The sequence below is a fragment of the Myotis brandtii genome, unplaced genomic scaffold (genome assembly GCF_000412655.1).
Source record: "Myotis brandtii unplaced genomic scaffold, ASM41265v1 scaffold82, whole genome shotgun sequence".
NCBI classification, from domain to species: Eukaryota; Metazoa; Chordata; class Mammalia; order Chiroptera; family Vespertilionidae; genus Myotis; species Myotis brandtii.
The window spans coordinates 10,063,662-10,081,972 of NW_005371324.1; positions in this window are offsets into that span (position 1 = coordinate 10,063,662).

The window sequence follows — 18,311 nt, forward strand, 5'->3', positions numbered from 1 at the left end:
TTTTTTTTCTACATGCCGAGAGAGAGAGAGAGAGAGAGAGAGAAAACAACTTCAATGTGAGAGGGAAACATCAATTGGCCTTTTTTTCTACATGCCCCAACCGGGAGGGACCAAACCCGCAACCTAGATGTGTGCCCTGGTTGGGAATTGAACCCACAACCTTTTGGTGTACAGGAAGATCTCCAATCAACTGAGCCACTGGCCAGGGCAGCCCTTGGAAATTTTTAAGTGATCAGAACAACAAAGGCACCCTAATATTCCTAACAAACCTCTTTCAACCACACCTGATCTTGTGTTAGTTAATAAAGTGACTTTTGCAAGCACCTGATAGGAGCTGGTTGCTAAGGAAACCAATTGTATGATTAGAGGGTAGGAACATTCAGTCCTACCCCCCACCCCTGCTCCCACCACTGGGAAGGGGAGAGGGCCTGGAAGTTGAATCTCCAATGGCCAATGGTTAATCAATTCTGGCTGTGTAATGAAACCTTTGTAAAAACCCAGAGGACGGGGTTTGGAGAGTTATCAAGTTTGTGAACACGTGGAGATTTGGGAAGAGCAGAAGACTTGGGGAGAGCAGGAAAGCCCCTGCCCTTTCCCTGTACTTGACCCCATGCACATCTTCCATCTAGCTGTTCCTGAGTGACATCCTTTTATAATAAACTAGAGGCCCGGTGCACAAAAATTTGTGCACTGGCGGGAGAAGGGGTGTGTGTGGGGGGGTGTCCCTCAGCCCCACTTGTGCCCTCTCACAGTCTGGGACCCCTCAGGATATAACCACCTGCTGGCTTAGGCCCGCTCCCCAGGTGGCAGATGGCAGGCTTGATCCTTCTGTGCCTGCCCCGCCTCCCCAGGCCCTGGGTTGGGTCGCACACGGGATGCCTGGATGGAGGCTGGGTGGGCTGGCCGATTGCTGCTGCACCGCCCGGCTGCCCCGGGTCGGGTCACACACGGACGCCTACCGCCCCGGGTCGCAGATAGCAGGCGTGGATGGTGGCAGGGCAGGCCCTTTCACAGGGGTCGCCTAAGACCATTCTGCATATCAGATATTTACTTTATGATTCATAACAGTAGCAACATTACAATTATGAAGTAGCAACGAAAATAATTTTATAGTTGGGTCACAACATGAGGAACTGTATTTAAAGGGCCAGAAGGTTGAGAACCACTGGGATAGGTGAAGGAAAGAGTAACATTTGGCTGAAAATAGTGAATAAAGGAAGACATAACTGTCCATCCTTTAGTATTATGTGGAAGAGAGGGGGAAAATTTTAAGACCACAGAATTCCAACTAAACATGATCTGTGATCCTCTATGGGAACCTGGACAAATGGATAGAAATCACATGAATATAAATTCTGTTTTGGTATAAGAACACACTTTCTAACATTTATAGGTTTTCAGTAGTCAATTGAATGAGGTAGTGAGTTTCTTATTACTGGAAGTAATCAAGCAGAAACTTGATGGCTATCTTATTATTCTTTTGGGTGAGAGGATATAAATATTTAAAATGTCCTTCTTAATCTTTTGTATCCAAATTGTTATTTTTCAGTTAAGAAAATGGGCCTGTAGAACAAAGAAAAAAGAGTACTAAAACTTTGGAGAACATACTATATTCACAATTCTATACCTAACTGATCTTAGAAGCCATGGGTATAATTACAAAACAATCTTAATTTTGCTTTTCTTTCTCCTTTTACTTCTGCTCAGTGGGGTTATTCATTTCCATATTCGGATGAGGTCTTGGTCAGCCTATGACTTCAAAAGTTATATTTAATAGCCCTATAGTCACTTCAGATCACAAACACAATCCAATTTGTAATTTAAAACACCCATTATTGTGTTATAATCTAAGTTTGAACTTGTTTTAAAGTGAAAACACTCCTCCCTCCACACCCCCATTGGCTCGAGCCTGACTTGGGTTGCTGCTTTCCATGCAAGAAGGCTCATGGGAGGAAAGACCGGGCGCAGAGGGAAAGTTTTGCTCAACAGGCACTTTTATAAATGGCTGCATATCCTCAAGAGGTGGCGGAGGTGGGTGTTGACAATGACTCGTTTGCTCATGAGAAATTTTGAGAACTCCCTCTGGACACTCTCCAACTATAACTCCCTTGTTATGGGCTGGGCCTCAGCTTTGGGTGGGCTCCCCCGTCCTCCCCTTCGTCCCTGCCCCGGCTAGTCCTCACATGTGCCTACCATCTCCTTTTCCTGGCAGACCATGTACTTGAGTGGGATCCCTTTCAAAACACCCTGAGGATGATATCACAACCATTGCTTCCACATCTTGTCCCAGGGCCCATGTACCTGTAACGGCCATAGGACAGAGAAGGGGCCCTTACTTCCCAGAGCTCCATATACCTTTTATTCGCCACAGGACAGGGCAGTGCATTGACTTCTCAGGGGCAGCCCTCTGCTCTGTTGTCATCAGCTGCTTTCACATTCTCAGGCGTGAGATAGGCCACAGTCTGGGGCGGCCCAGGAGCACCGATCATGCTCTCTGAGTGGTTGTGGTGAATGAAGCCTCTCACCTGACCTGGCGTTGGGAGGCTGCACCACCACACCCCTCCCCAGGGGTTGGTAAGCGTGCAGCTCCCACCTAAGGAAGTCTCCTGACAGATCCACCCAAGTCCCACTCTTCTGAGTGAAGGACCCCTGGGTAAAGGGCTCATAATCTTAATGGACACATGTATTTTCTTTGTAAATTTGCATTTTGAAAGCCTGTTATATATGATATCATATCTTTGTGCTTGGTCAAAAATCCCAGTTAATCATCCCCATTATATTCATTTAGTCCCCTGAACAAACCTGTTTTATGGTCTTCGATAGCCACATTTTACAGATAGGAAAACTGAGGCACAAAGAGGTGAAATCATTTGTCCAAACCATAATCGTCCATCCTGTAAATCGGGAGACGGGTTATGGATGCAGAATCTGTTATCCACATGTGCTCTGTGCTTGGATTAGCTGGATCAAACACAAAGAGAAGAATCAACCTCCGTGTGTGATATTCCTTGTGGGAGCAGGGAGAAAGCTTGCTGCTGCTGACCAGCTGGAACCAAACATAAATTTCCAATCACTGTATTCCAGTCAATGGCTACTTGAAAGCTCTCCTTTATAGACCAGTACACCCTGACGTGTGCATGGAGGTGGCAGCTGAATGTGTATGTTATTTGGCCAATTTATCTGTAATATATGACAAATTAAAAAAAATAAACATTTACTGAGCACTTAGGCTTTATCCAGATTCTTTCATTCTTTCCTCAGAACAACACAAGGTTAGTATTTTTTCCCATTTTACAGACCAAAAAACAGAGAGACCCAGGGAAACCCTGAAGACAGAAGACCAGCCTTCTGGTTCCTTTCCACATTTACTAGTGCTCAGAGTTTGCTGGACCATTATTCCTTAAGGCCCCATTTCTCCTCATCTATCAAATGAGAATACCATCTATCCCATTTGTCCTGCAGGATCCTTGTGAGGTCAATGAGACAACGGATGGGTAAGAACTTTTCGAATCACAAAGTACTGTCCCCATTCGGGGGACCATTGTGACTCTGCTACTCCCATCTCAGGAAGGCAGCTGAGGAGGGAAAACTGCAAGTTCATCCTCAGCCAAATGTCACATGACAAGAGCCACAAAGATGTCCCACAGAGAGCAGCTCTTGGGCATGGCAGAAGGGAGAACGTGCCCTGAGAGTCATTGAAACAGAAAGAAAGGAAACTTAAAATTAAAATTAAAAAAAAAAAAACCTAAGAAAAGAAAAACAAAAAAACCCACTCCAAACTAGTGTTGTATTCTGAAACAAGGCCAAGCCGGGAAACCTTTGGGATACTTGTGTTGCTCTTGAGAACTATTATGAGGCTTGAAAATGAGAGCCAGGTGGAGGAAAAGAGAGTAAGTCCACAAAAGATGAGCAGCGGGAGAAAAGAAGCAAACTCACAAATTCAGGGAAAGCCAGCATAACAGTGTAGAAAAATATTACTAAATCCACTCTGAAACTGACCAAAGATTCTAAGATAGGACTCCGTGTTTGCAAAACACAACAGCTGCTGAGATCCACCGTCTAGAAGAGAAAAAATGGAAACTTTCTTTTCTCTTTTCCAACAAGACATAACAAAAGCAGAGCTGATGTAATTAATGAAAAAAAGATGGCTATTTGAAGCAGGGAAGGCACTGAACAACAGAATGGAATGGAAATGAGGTCCACATTTAGGGACAATTCATTATTTATTTGCTGGACTTTTTATGCACACCGTGTTCTGCTAATATTTCTCTCTCCAGGGAGAATACCAAAACCAGGTTGGTAAGTGATACAAGCATGAGTAGTTAAAGACTACAATATAAGCAGTGGGTAGATGGAATTATTTCTTGAATATCAATTAGTATAGTTCATCTAACTGAAGACTCTTACAATTGAATACTTCAACTTAATAGATCTGTTTTCAAATTCTTTTTAATGGCCCTTCTGTGACCATAATATCTACTTTTCCAGACAACCTAAGTAGAAACCATTATGGACAATGTATGTAGAATCCTCTAAGGATAGCATATGGAGGAGAGAATGTGGATTGCCAAATTTAGCAGCTCTGGAGAGAGTGTTTTTGAATTAAACTTGAGTCTATGGGGATTACAGTTCATTTGTGACTGGCAAAACATATCTTCTCAATTTTGAAAGATAAATCCCACTGATATATGTGTGGATTTCACAAGTGTTTCTTAAAAACCATATGACAAAAAAAGAAAATCCTTTCCACAAATGCTAAAGTTGTATAACTATTTTGGAATTATGATGTCACAGGTATTTTGGCAGTATTCTTCCTGTGAAATAGAGGGTTTTGTAAGTACTGTACCCACTCTGACCTGAGGAAACTTGGTTCAGAAGTTTCACCCCTGAGATGTTAGGGTTAGATGACTTTCAAAAAACTTAAAGTGGAAGATTAACAGGGCAGTTACTATAGTCTTTGGTATTTTAAAGATAAGTAAAATTTCAAAAGGAGGGGAGGGGGACCAGGGCATTGTCAACACTTTCTTTTGCCAAATACCATCAGTTTTAATTCTAATTTTCTTTATTTAATTTTAATTTTATTCTATTATCTTTTTATTTAAAAAGTCCATTGACAGCACAGACATAGTTTAAAGTCTGGGTCTTTAAATTTAATGTAGTTAGCTTTATGAAAAATTATCTTGGCTTTTCTTAGTATTCCAATATCATTGTGGACCAGTGAAAATATTGTGGCAAACCAGAGCTGGTCTGCCAATCCCAATAAACCAATAGCCTGCTTCACTTCATTAGCATCAGTTAGTTCTCTACCCTAAGCTACTATTAAAATCTTTTGTTGTTGTTGTTTTATAAATTTCCTTAATATTTTTTCAATTAAAATTTACATTGAATATTATTTTTTATTAGCTTCAGATGTAGAGCATAGCAGACAATCATATACTTTACAAAGTGTTCCCCCTGGTATTTCCAGTATCCAACTGGCACCCTACATAGTTATTACAATATTATTTACTGTGTACTTTACATCTCCATACTATTAAAATCTTATTTAAGAATTTCCAACATTTAACTAGAAGGCAAACTCCTATAATTTAGGATAAAATGATTAAATCTTTTAGTAAATATTTACATTTATTGGAGAATGGTATTTCCTTCTGTACCAATTCAATAAATTCCTTAGAATGCAATTATGTTATTTTTTATTCCCATTTTCAAGGACCTGATATAGCTAGGATTTTATCCATCTTTGAATAGTTTCTATTAAAACTATTGTCATATCTTGAAATACTAATAAACTTCTAATTTACATTCACAGACCACTCTTAATTTTGCCTTTTTTTTTCATCATGAATAAGAAAACTCTTTAAACACCTGTTCTTTTTTACAGGTTAAATCAAACCATTATCTCCAAGAAACTACTGGAATTACTCGGGCTGTCTTCCTCCCTCCCTCCCTCCCCTTCTTCCTTTCTTCCTTCCTTCCTTCCTTCCTTCTTTCTTTCCTTCCTTCCTCTCTCTCTTCTCTCTCTCTCTCTCTTTCTTCTTTCTTTCTTTCTTTCTTTCTTTCTTTCTTTCTTTCTTTCTTCCTTTTCTTTCTGTCTTTTTTTTTGGCATTATCTTATGTTGATTGTCTAGTGATAAATGATCTATAGGAGGAGAATTAAGAATCCTTGTAATTCAGAGATTTTGATGTTCTAATTTTTAAATATTTAACCTAATATGAAGAAAGAACTTAATTTTATTAACACAGGTAGAATATCTTTCCACAGAAAGTGAAGGCAAGTCTAAAATTTGGTTGTATTCTCTACTAAAATTTTAAAACCTAGCTTTGGGATACCTACATTCCAGTGCACTTTGTTCTTTTCCCTGTCAGTTTGAAAATTAATATCAGCACTGACATTTCTAAGAGAAAGAACTGAAATCCTCCCTCTGACACTGGCAGCCGACAATCTTCTTGAGCGTTAAGTTCTTTAAGGGCAGGGAAGAAGAGTATTTTTCCCCTCCTTACCCTGTTACTCTAAAAGCCAATATATTCTTAAATTCCACCCCCCAAACTAAGCCTAAAATCCAAAACCAGGTAATCTACATACAAAAATAATTTTTTTCATGGTAAATTAAATCTGGAAAGTAGACCAAGGGGAAGTGCTGAGGAAGAGACTTTCTCTTTTATACTAGTATCATTCAAGAGTGTGATTTTTAAAAAAAAATAAATATTGCATTCCTTTTTTAATAAGTAAAGATGTATCAAGCATTGTTTTTAAAATCTGAAATATGTTTTACTTCTCTAGCAGCTATGCTTTATTCTCAGAAAATAAAACACAAATGGGAGGTCATAAAAACCCAAACACATTCTTGAACTAAAGAAATTATTAAATATAAAACTAAAAACTGCATTAAAACCAGCAGATATCTGTTATCTTTCTTAACCAGTTACTTTTCAATTGATGCTGGTAATTTCCCCCCATATTTCATAAAGAAGCAGCTGCTGTTTGCTAAAACTGTCAATGACTTTGGCTACATTATCGAGGAACCAGAAGAGGTCGCCATCTACCATGGTCTAGCATTGTAGGAAAGGAGAAACATCCTGAATGCTTGATTCCTTAGTGAAAATGAACAAAGAGGTCAGAAGTTTTCAATATTAAGCTTTCCTTTTGGAAGCTTTGCATCATTGAACCAATGCTCAAGTCAGAGGAAAGTATAAATAAAAATAATGGATACAAGATGTTGGTGTTATGGAACTTCAAAAAATAGAACTTCTTAGAAATTACATAAAAATTCTTCTAGTTGACTTAGTTAATACAAATCTTTCTTTATGTCAAAATTTTGGAATGAAAACCTCAAAAAGTATTCAAGTCTCAACACAGTAAAATCTGTATATTTGTAAAATCTATATATTTGGTGGTCTCTTTCTACCACTATGTTTAGAACTCTTAAAAATCTCAAATATTTATTTTTGCACCAACTTCTTCTGTGATTTTCATTCTATAAATTAGATTTTTAAAAATGCATTAGTTTTCTCAACTACACAATAAAAGTAAACTTGTCATAGTGTTAGTGAAACTAGTGATCATCATAATTTACAAAGAATATTGAAGCTTTGATATGTAATTACTACTGCTGGGTTTCTCAAAGATAGTTTAAAGTTCAATTTATTTTCTGTAAGGCATGATTGAATTGAGAATAAATGACATTATAGTTTGGAAGTAAAATGTATAGATATCTTGAAATAAGGAAAGATCTGCCCTTTAGAAGAAAGAATAGGCTTAAGCTTAGTGATCGTAGAATGGACAAATGGGTAGACATATAGTGATATGCAGCTCAAACTAAGGGAAACTTTCCCTATAAACAGAATTTTTTAAAAAAAGAGAAATGGTTGCTTCAGAAGTTAGTGAACTTACCATTACTGGAAATACTCAAATAGATTAGATACTCACTGGGTGAGAATATATTAGAGATTTAAATCTCAGGGTTAGGTGAGAAGCTGTACTACACTTCTAAGAAAGACCAGTTTTAAGACTTATTATTTTATTTTATATCAATAACAGTGTTATAATAAAATTATGCCCTATTAGGATAATGTTAGCTGATCTAACAAATAAGTCTAAAAGTTTTGGTGGCTTAGCACGATCATTTATTTCAAATTCATGCCCTGGTCTCCTGCTGTTCTTGATTTTTGATAGGTGACTTTTCTCTATGTGAAGATTCAGGGACTCAGCCCCTATCCATCTTCTGGCTCTTCCATCTCTTAAGGCCTAAAGTGTTTTGCCTCCAGCTGGGGGAGAGAAAAGAAAGAACAAGGAATCCACACCTACTTCTTAACTACCTTTTCCAGGAAATGACACAATTACTTCTGCTTATATTCCATTGGAAAGAATGAATCATATAATCCCATATAGATTTAGGGAGAAACAGAAGCACAAACTTTGAAGTATAGTTAGCTATCTTTTCCCCAGTCCATCTCTCTAACCACATGTAAGTATCCTTCTACTTACATGTTAAGCAAACTCATTACCTCTTCAAGGAAGTCAACTCAGAGTCACATTCAGTAATTCCATCCAACTCAAAGTCCAGAAAATCAGGGTGATGCATAATCATTCCCATCGGGAATAGATGTGACTCCTCATAGTCTAGTGACTATGTTTGTTTCTTGAAGTAGATTGCATCATTGGCCCAAATCTTAGCCACTCCTTCTATCCACATCCTTTGCCACTTATCTTTGCATCTGCTCGCTGTGGATGAAATGTTGTGCCCACCCTTTTACTCAGAGCCCAGCCACATGACTTGCTTTGACCAGTGGGAAGTTAGCAGTCACGATGCATGCAGAAGCTTGCCCTCACCTGTCAACATGAGAATATGCTCAAGCCTAGTCTACACAGGAATCAGAGACCCATGGAGCATGGCCAAGGCATCCTAGGTTAGTTGACAACTAGCCAACTTCCAGACATATGAGTGAGCTAAGCCAAGACAGAGCCACCTGGCTAAACCCCAGCTGAGCCTAGACACATGAGCAATACATGCTTAATGCTGTATGACACCTCGGTTTTGTAATTATTTTTTATGCAGCCTTCCTATGATAATAGATAAATGATAAATTTTCCAAACTATCGACCTCAGTGAACAGAAACTTACTTGCTTTTGTTTTGTCTATGTCTGCATAATATCTAATTTCCCAAAGTGAAATTCAAGTTTTTGTTTAGCTCAATTTGATACATAGCAAGATTTAGCCAGAGAAAATGCTTTAAATAATGTCAAAGATAAGCACGAATCACTTTTTATCTAGTCATAGCACTCAGATTCCTCAAATCACTTTGAGCTCCTTTCATTTAATTTTTATTGCAATCCTAATGGAAGATAAAAGATATTTACTCTGTATTACTGGCTAACAATTCTCACTGACTGAGTACTTACTCCAATCACAACTGATTAATGACAGCACAAGAACAAACACACTGGAATCCATATCTCCTTGCTCCCCAAATATGCTCCCATTGCTTTACTAAGACTTTGTTAGAGAATTAAGGACACAGCTACCTTCCATTACTGCTGGGGCTGACCAGCAGACCCTGAGCAATGGATGAACAGATTACTCTGATGCACATTTCTGTGAAAGAGAAGGCTAAGGGACTAGTTTGGTTTAGTAGCAAATAGCCTTGATTGCCTGCCTCATTGGCTTTTTATTGTAACAACAGCTTGAACTTAAATTAACCTTTAGATACAATCAGCAGGATAAATATCCTTGAGAAAGTATATGCTTCTACGAGGTTGGGTCTTTAAAGACTAAACATAGAGATTCTAGCAAAACACCCCGAGGGATCGGACTTTTTTTAAAAAGTCAAGGTAGGGGCTGCCGCCTTTGGCAAGGTCCCCTCAGAGGCCCCTGACCTTCCAGAGAATCCTCCTTACAGACCTTCCAACCAAGTCCCGGGCTTCTCCACACATTACTAGTCTATGAAATATGTCATTAGCAGGTTTTGGTTTTTTTTAGGTTAAGCTCTCTTCTTTCTGAAATCTCTAATCCCCACTTATGTATGTTCTCACTAATTGAACACTTAAACCAATATTTCTACTTAGAAAAACTCTAGAACTAACTGGTCAGTAAATAAAAACTGGATGCAAAGGTTTCTCAACCTCAACACTGTTGACATTGTGGACTAGATGACTCTATTGGAGGGGAAAGGGGAATTGCCCTGTTCATTGTATAATATTTAGCAACATCCTTAGCCTGTACCCGTTATATTCCAGTAGCATTTTCTGAGTTGTGATAACCAAAAATTTCTACAGATATTGCCAAATATCCCTCCGGTTGGGGGAGGGGGTAACAAAATAGACCACTCTCCTAGTAAGAAATGGGTCTACATATTAAATGCAACCAGGATTTAGTACTAGTGTCAGATTCTTCAATGTGAAAGCTGAAATCTAAGGGGTGAGTTTGTGTAACCTTTTCATTTTATAAGGAAAGAACTACACTGAAAGAGTTATGCCAGGGCACAAGGCTGGTCAGTGCCAGGTCTTGACACATAAATAAATCATTTCATATACTATGTATCTGCCCTTCTGTACTCTCCAAGTGCAGCTGTAGGACTTTTGGATATTCCATTTAACTTCTAAGTACTATTCTGGGCCCAGGTAATGACTTATTAGCCTGCCTTTAGGTTCCTATGGGAACTCCGAACCTACCTAGATAGGGTCACAGGAACATCCTCAACTGACTTCTCTTCTCTGCCTTTATAACTCCTCAATACACTTGACCATGTTTACCAGTCTCCCCTAGGCCAGGCCCTGATGACAGTCATTTTTAAATTTGTCTTCCCTTTCCAGTCTATACTTTTAGTTCCAGCTTTCCAGCTATTCCCAAGACTCTAATTTCTTTGACTGAGCCTGGATATTCCCTTCTTTGTTCTTTTTCCCTTTTAGACCTTCTTTGAAAACATCTTTTACCATCCCATAATTCCAGTCCTTTAGGCATCAACTGTCTCAAGTCAAGGCAAGACCTTCTCAACCTGAGAGCTCCTTTTTAACACAAAATCTAGATATCTCATTAGTATTGCCCCCTAATCTCCATTTAGGTATCCATGAGGAATATTTACACCTTAAAAGATAAATTATCAATTTGTTCTTGGGAGTTCCCATGGTTCTCTCTTTAATGTACTTCTGTGTTCTATTTCAGCACACTGGCCCTTTATCCTCGCTCCCGATCTGGAGTAGCTGCTCAGTTTCATCACTGCTTTGGGGCACAGGGAATATATTGCATCCCCATCACTTCTTTGAAACATGTAAGTGAGCAAAACAAAATCGCTCTCTATCAAATGTGGATTAATAAATTCAGTCCTTTGGGAATGCTATTCCATGAAATTGGTAGAAAATAATTATTTGATAAGACTGCTGAACTACAATGAAAAGTTCATAATTAAAAAGCTTGCTATCATAGTATTCAAAGAGAAAAATGTCATCTATTTCTATTCAGAAAATTGACTCCACTCATTATAGACTATCAAGAATATAATCTGGTTTCAAATGATTATTTATTAACCTATTATAAAAAGTTGCTATAACATGAAGAAGAAAAAAATAACATTCAAGAGAGCATTCAGGTAAAAGGCACTTGGAAATTGTTTACTCATAACTTTAGGAGTGATGCTTTTAAAAATATCTTGACTGGTCTGGCTGGTGTTGCTCAGTGATTGAGCGTTGACCTATGAACTAGAACAGTGATGGCGAACTTATGACACGCATGTCAGAGGTGACACGCGAACTTATTTTTTTGGTTGATTTTTCTTTGTTAAATGGCATTTAAATATATAAAATAAACATCAAAATATAAGTCTTTGTTTTACTATGGTTGCAAATATCAAAAAATTTCTATATGTGACATGGCACCAGAGTTAAGTTAGGGTTTTTCAAAAGGTTCGCTATCACTGAACTAGAAGTTCATGGTTCAATTCCTGGTCAGGGCATATGCCTGGGTTTCAGACTCCATCCCCAGTGGAGGGTGTGCAGGAGGCAGCAGATCAATATTCTTTCTCATCATTGATGTTTCGATCTCTCTCTTCCTCTCCCTTCCTTTCTAAAATCAATAGAAATATGTTTTAAAAAATAAAACTATCTTGACTAATTTAAGAAAAAGATGGAGGGAGGGAGAAATTTGGGAAAGGAAGGGACTCAAAATCTCTGTGAAGATTTCAGTCAATGCAATTTGATTCTGCCATAAAAACAGGTGCAGAGCAACTTCTGCTCCAGAAGGAACCTTAAAAAGCAGCTGAGTTCAAGATTTATAAAAATGAGAAAGAAGTCTATGGGTATATTGCACAGTTCTGAAAGACCCATTGACATGCAATATATATTAAAAATATCACTCAGAAAACTTAAAATGTTCATTCTTAGCTCCAATTTCAAGTTACATACTTTCATTTTTGTTTGCTTGTTTGTTTTATTTCAAGAAAAGTAATTTCTAAACTTGAGGAGGTACTTTTAATTTGTTGTCTGGGTTGGGAAAGAAACATTTTTATACTTAGCTTATAAGCAAATAATTTTTAATAAAATCCTCTTTTTAAAATGTTGCTTATAGCTATGTCTTAAGATGCCATGAATGAGTATTTTTATCTTAAGTAGACCTTGCGTCTAGGTCTAAGAAGCCACAAAGTGAAGAGAAAAGTTGACAGAGATCAAGTAAATTTAGGTTGCGGTTGCATGCTTGTACAGGAAAGTTGGTTTCACAAAATTTAGTGGCTCTGGTTTGCTGTATTCCTTTTCCCTCTCCCTAAAATCAGGAGAGTCAAAAAGTGTCGTTCAGTTCTCCTTCCCTACTGATCTGTGGGTATTGGCAAGAGGACACTTGGAAGAACCAGAGCAGGCCTCTGAGTTCTTCCTCTCGGGGGCTGTTACATAGCGGGAGGGCACCTCAGTTCCCCATTGCCACGATACTGCTGTATACAAAACGAACACAGCACTTCAGACGAACGTATAACAACAGACATTTATTCTTTCTTATGAGTATACGTATACTTGGCTGGAGTCCTGCAGATCTGGACGGGCTCAGCTCCTCCCAGTTGGGCTTGCTCATGCTTCTGCAGCCAGCGTGAAGACCAGCTAGTGGCTGGCTGTTCCAGGATGGCCTCAGTGGGGACAACCCTGTTCACCTCCACGTTTTTCTCACTTCACTTTAGCTGGCTAATGGGACTTGTTTGCACTGTGGTGGCAGGGATCCAAGCAAGCTGAAGTATACAAGGCCACTTGAGGCCAAGGCTCCGAACTGGAATGATTTTCCTTATGTCACATTCTCATGGTCAAAGCAAGTTTCAAGACTTGGAAAGGGACTTCAGGTCTTCATGGAAGAGACCGGAGAGTCACATCTCAAACAGGGTGAACATAGAGGTGGGTGGAAATTGGGATGTTTTTGCAATAAATTAACCACAAAGCACAGCAAACTTGGTGGAAATGGGAATGAGGGGGCTATAGCTTAACGCTGCATTTTCTACAGCAAGTCCCTTCTTTTATGTAGCTTGTATTTAAGGGAGGTGTGCTGTTATCTCCTTTTTTGGTACTATGACTACTATTGTAAGGCACAATGGAAAAAAAATCAGATAAACCAGTTCAAGTTTTTGGTATATTTTAATAATTCAGAACTTCATTTATCTAAGTAAATTTTTCTACTACCTCTAACCTAATTTTGTGACATTTTCTCTCAATTTATTCTGTGTACATATAAGTAAAGGCTTTTTTAAAAAACCTTCCATGAAGATTATAACTAATGTCCCTCTTATGTTTATTTGTATGTATGCACTTCCCCTGTTACTAATCCCCTTGGTGTAGAAAGCTCTCTCTCTCTCTCTTTTCTTCTTGTAAGCGCACATTCCTTCTTCTTACAATAGTAGCAATTGATTTTTCTATGGGGAATTACCCTTTCTCCTTTCCATGAAGATTGGTTATGGCTGTCAAGATTTAGGGACATAGATCAAACTAGGTCAATGGCGCCTCTGCCCAGGGAATTTTATTACTTGGTTCCTTGGCTTTTCCTTTAATTCTGCGAATTACCTCATGTCCTTCCAAGAAATTTCTTTTTGCACTTCTTATTCAGGAGTGTTTTTTGTTCCTTACAATCAGAGAACACTAAAAGATGTATCCCTTAAATTTTACATGTATGCTTTTCCTTACCTGCAAAAGTTTATAGAGTGTATTACATTGTCACTCTGTTCTCATCTAAGGAGTGTAACTTAGGTATTTTTACTTTACACATAAGCAAACAAAATACCCATAAAGTTTGAGTATTTGTATGGATGACCAGCCATAGGAGGTGTTGGAGTGGGGATCATGATAAAGCATATAGTATTTGTCTATGTTTGTTAACAGTAAAAAGAAGCTACAGATAATAAAAAGGCTTTGATCTTTGAAGCTACATAGATCGGGATTCTAATTATAGATTAGCTATGTACTAGTTTATAGTCTTGGGTAAGGCAATCAGTTTCATACCCATTAAAATGTGATTTATAACACTTTATCATAGCAATCCTAGTAAAAATTAAGAGATTATATCAAGTGCTTGCCGCATTGTAGGTACTCAATAATTGATAAATAGTATTTTATGCATAAAAGTAGTGAATAATGAACTATACCCAAAGGAAGATCTGGACTTTGTCCTTGCTCCTCCAAACCTTTGAAACTTTCCAAGTGATAGGAACATCTTTGTTACTCATGGTACATCCCACACACTACAGCTAATATTTTATGGTAATGAGGTGACTCATAGTGAGCCCCTAGATAATGGATGGTAGCAAGATGACTCAAAATGGGGGCTGGCCACACCAAAAAATCAATCATATGATTAGAAAATTGAGGCTTTGAGCCACGTATCATCATCCTGACCTCTGGGGAGGGGATGAGGGTATACAGGGTGTTCAACCACATGAGCAATGATTCCATCAGTGGTGCCTACATAATGAAGCCTTAATAAAAATTCTAGAAACTGAAGCTCAGGTGAGCTTCCTGGATTGGCAGTGCTTTATGCATGTATTGCCACATTCAATGCCAGAATGGTTTCACATCCCTGAGGACTCAGAAGCTTCACATTTGGTGACCTCCCGACCACAGATTCTGCCATGCATCTTTTCCTTTGACTGGTTTTTATTTGTATCCTTTGGCTATGATAAAACTATAATCTTAAGTACAGCCTTTTCCTGCGTTCTGTAGGTTGTTCTAGCGAATTATCGAAACTGATAGTAGTTTTGGGAAACCCACAAACTTGCATTTGGTGTCTGAACTCTTAGACTGACTTGACAGTCTGAAGACTGTCCTTAACCTTGAGTTTAGTTACTTCTGGGTAGCATATTATAGCCAACCAAGTGAATATTACCTCTTTGAAACTGAGAAAGAAAATCTGGTTTTTCTTCTAGGCAGCTGGAAATGATAATTAGAAATTACATTTAATTGTATTTACAACTACCAATACTCTCTTAGTTTAGTGCATGTATTATATGTTATTATTGTTTTACTTTGGTAAATGTAAAGAAGCATTTTTAAGGACCTTCATATGTTCACATGTAATCTCCCAAGACTTTACTGTCCTTTTATTAATGTCTTATATTCTTAAATTCTTGAATTCCACCAAAGGGATTTTCAGAAACATAACCCTTATATTTGGAAGAGGCCATCATTGCTGGTCTTGGGCTGGTGAGCAGAATATAATCTTCCTGAAACTAACCTATAACAATGACCACCATTTACAAAGTCCGTACCTTATGCCAGACATTAAACCTAGTACTTTTATATGTACATATTCTAATCTTTATAACCAAACTGGAAGGTATTTATTACCATTCCCTTTTATAAAATGTCAGTTATCAACTCCCAAGACAGACCTCCATGAAAACCTATGGATCAAGCAAAACTAAGTTTAGTAGTCTTACTACAGTCCTAGTACCATCTTAAGCTTAGTCCTAGTACCATCTTAAAAGGATAGGGAAGGGTATTAGTAGGGTTTGGAGAATGAGATTAAATGCTTTAGTGTAGTCTACCCTGGCAGAAAACTGACTAGGATTAGGCAAAGCTTGTGGCTTAACAGTTCAAAATTGGAGGACAAGGCAAGATGAAAGTTAAAGAGAGTCTTGATAGTAAAATTTTTTGATAAGTCAGTCATTTGCCCAGATGAGTAATTGTTGTTCTAACAAAATGTTGGCCAGAATGAACAAATTGTTGCCCAGAAAAATTAGTTTTCAAGAATTTCTTGAAGCAGAAGTGAAATTTTGTATTAGTTTATATTCCTATCTTCCTGAAGAAGATTTACCTGAAATAAATAGTTAAGTCATGTTGGCACAGTTGATATCAATTCTCAAAAATGAGAAAATTCAGTAATTCTCCAAGGACTCAGTAGCTCCAAAGTCCTAGATTATTCCATAGCACCAGGATTTCTCTCCAAATATCTATATATAGATATTTGTAAAATATGTAGATATTTTACAATTACATGTAGCTACATAATTTTACTACCAAAACAAGAACTGTGAAACATGATGAAAGAAAACAATTTAGGTGATGCAAACTAATTTTATTTAACACTTTATGAAGTGGACAGTCTCTCTTCAGAGAGCAATGAGGCAAGGGAGAAAATGGCAAGCTTTTATAGAGGGGGGAAAAAGAAACAAGAAAGAGAAAAAATAGAAAATGCATAGGAAACAGCAAAATAAGTATAGAGTCAAGAGTTGGCTTGGCATTTGGGGACTGGCTGATTGAATATCATTTCTGGCCAAGAAAAGCATTTACAGGAACACAAAAGTGATCGAAATTTTGGTTTGCTAACACAGCACCCCAGGCAGGAGCAGCTCCATCATGGGCCTAAAAAGTTATTTCAACAGAACTAAGGTTGCTTACATCAATAGAACTTTTCTGGTTTTTTTTCTAGGAAGAAAAGACTATAGACTAGTAAACTACTTCATTGCTTTGTAGGGGAGGAAAGTTAAATTTTCCCTCTACTTTCTGGGTTCTTGGCTAGGAACCATCTATAATAAAAACAGGTTAACAGATATGAGACTCAAGAGGCAGCTATATCATCCTGAGTTAAGGGATAGGATTCAAATGAGGGAAGGTAACTCAGAAAAAGGTGAAGAAAAAAAATTAATTTGTATGCACATAAGGGAGCCCCACACAGATATGAGACTCAAGAGGCAGCTAGCTGATTGAGGCTTCTATATCATCCTGAGTTAAGGAAAGGGATAGGGTCTGAGGATTCAAATGAGGGAAGGTAACTCAGAAAAAGGTGAGAGGAAAAATGTTTGGTACACAAAGATTTTCCTACCACACAAGTAAGTTTCTCAATAAAAAGGTGGTTTCTGGTAATAGCTCTCTTCCTGACACATGCCCCTCCCTCTCCCTTCTGATGTAAATTTCCTTCATAAAGGTAGATTTTCCTTACAAAAGGCTACTTCTTTGTTTTCAGAGCTTCTCCTGTGTCTGCAATTTTTTAAAAATAATTGTTACCAGAGGAAATAGGTTCTTCAGTGGTGTCATGGGAAAAGGCTTTCAGGGACACTCACATAGGAAGAGTTCTGAAAAATAGTGGTAAGATTTATTAGAGAGAAAAGCTGAGCTATACTCTCAGAGAGACAGAGCAAGCAGGCTCGGTAGCAGCTGCATGGACTCAGGAAAGGAAGTTACGGAGGCGAAAGGAGCATCCTCTGTCACTGCTTGCTTGTCCCCTGGTTGCAAGTCTTATGGGGACCCTTAGAGTTTCAGAGAAAAGAAGGCAAAAAGTACATGCCCAAGAGAAGGAAGGGCACAGGCCTCCAAGGAGGGCGCATGCTGCTTCTTTGTCTAAATTCTACCTATTTCCTTGGGCTCGGGAAAGAGCAAGCTTTCTTTCAGGCTGCCCAATCTTTTCCTGGCTTTTCCCGGGCTTCTGATTGTACCCTCCCTGTATCCGATTTCTTTCCTGGATTTTCCAGAGGCTTGTTCCCTTACCCTATCTAATTCTTTTCCCAGACTTTTCCAGGCTTTGACCTCCCCATTTTATGTTCACCATTTTGGCTCCGATTGGACATGCCTCATAGTTCTGCTTTATCATTTGGCTTCTACTCTGCATGCGCTCCATCCAAGGAACCTCCCCTCATTGTTTTCACCCCCCCCCCCACTCTGTTAACCAGACAGATGTCAGTTAACCTCCAGGGTAGTTGTAACGCTATCTTTCCTACCTAGTTGACTAGAATGTTTTGCTATGTTTGGTGGAATGATGCCTGTTACTCCCAGGGGTGACTGTGCCATTTGTTTCCTCCTCTTTTGTTAATTACCTAATTAACTGCCTACTCTGACATTCCCCCCTCAAGAACTCTG